This window comes from Babylonia areolata, chromosome 18 (assembly GCF_041734735.1).
Source record: "Babylonia areolata isolate BAREFJ2019XMU chromosome 18, ASM4173473v1, whole genome shotgun sequence".
Classification (NCBI taxonomy): Eukaryota; Metazoa; Mollusca; class Gastropoda; order Neogastropoda; family Buccinidae; genus Babylonia; species Babylonia areolata.
In genome coordinates this window covers 43,316,974-43,318,685 of record NC_134893.1, presented here as the reverse complement: position 1 = coordinate 43,318,685, position 1,712 = coordinate 43,316,974, and positions in this window count along the sequence as shown.

The following is a 1,712-nucleotide window of genomic DNA, read 5'->3' as shown; positions in this document are numbered from 1 at the left end:
GACAGACAGAAAATCGGCTTTTCTTTTCTTTTTTTCTTTTTTTTTTCAAATTTCTTTTTATTACAGCAGATTTCTTGGTGTGAAATTCGGGCTGCTCTCCCCCAGGAAGAGCGCATCGCTACACTACAGCGCCACCCACTTTTTGTATATTTTCCTGCATGCAGTTTTATTTATTTTTCTTATCGAAGTGGATTTTCTATAGTATTTTGCCAGGAACAACCCTTTTGTTGGCCGTGGGTTCTTTTACGTGCGATAAGCGCATGCTGCACACGGGACCTCGGTTTATCGTCTCACCCGAATGACTAGCGTCCAGACCACCACTCAAGGTCTAGTGGAGGGGGAGAAAATATCGGGCGGCTGAGCCGTGATTGGAACCAGCGCGCTCAAATTCTCCGGCTCGCTTCCTAGGCGGACGCGTTACCTCTAGGCCATCATTCCACTGACATGGATGGACAACTTTTTTGTTGTTGTTGCAATCCATAAAGACTTGTCATGAAAACATTTCACTAGATCATATCCCCTCTCTCCGTCTCTCACCGTCATCCTCAGTGTATGTCATCTTTCTCCGAGTCTGTCTCACTCTCATACTCCTTTTCCAAACCGAAGTTAACTCACTCAGTACGGCCAGTCCTCTCTTCTCCTCTACACAGACCCCTCGGATGTCCAGTGGGTGTCTGAATGACCCAACCTATAGCTTCCGTCGTCAGAATTGTGGTCTTCTTTGTCAACATTCACCTCTTCAATATAAGAGCCTTCCGCTTGCAATATTTTGCTGATGGTAATTGGGGTGAAACGCTGTTAACGTCGTCTCTTTCGCCATTCGTATGGAGAGAGTTAACTCCCCTTCTTCCTTCACACGCGCGTGCGTCACTGTGTGTCAGTGTGTGTGTCGTATCTGTAAAAGCTGTGTTGCGCACTATTTTCCTTCCATCTCTGAATTTTCTTTGACACGGCAAGCAAGAAACAGATTCGACACTGTTTGTGTAAGGCATTGCGATAAGATAACTTGTCAGTTTCAGACACGTTTTTCTTTCTCTGTCTGTCTCTCTGTGCCTATCTGAAGAGAGGATACTCCCGGCCCCCTTTATTTCCTCTGATGTGTGTCTGTGCTCCTTTGTGTGTGTCATAATGACGTACCCGAGTCTGTGAAACCCAGTCTGTTTTTTCTCTACTTGTTTTTTCTCTGTTTTTGTTTTGTTTTGTTTTTGTTTTATTTTGTTTTGTTTCTTCTTCTTCTTCTTCTTCTTCTTCTTCTTCTTCAACCCCCTCTTTCTGCTCCTCCCATTACACTCCTCATATACGTGATGTTGTCTTTTTGCAGAGTTTAAACCCAGTTGCATCAAAAAAAGGAAATATCATAGATACTCGTCTGCCCCCCTTTTCCCCCCTAGCAGATGTGAAACAGTATATATGGATCTGTTCGCACGCTCGGACATCTGAAACAAACTGAGGCTGAAACATGGATGTTCATTGGCGGAACCGACACCACTGGTTGTCCTCATTGAGGTCTTTTTAAAGCTGGTGCTTATCAGGGGGGGATAAGACTTTGGTTGTGCCGATGGGAAGACATCTCTGGAGTCAGAAGCTGTTGTTGTGGTTGTCACTGTTGGTGTTAGGTGTTGTTGGTCGTTGTGGTGGGGTGGATTTTGTGTCTTCAGGGTTAGTGTGGCTGGTGATGGTGTGGGTCGCGGAGAACCACACACGGCCTCACC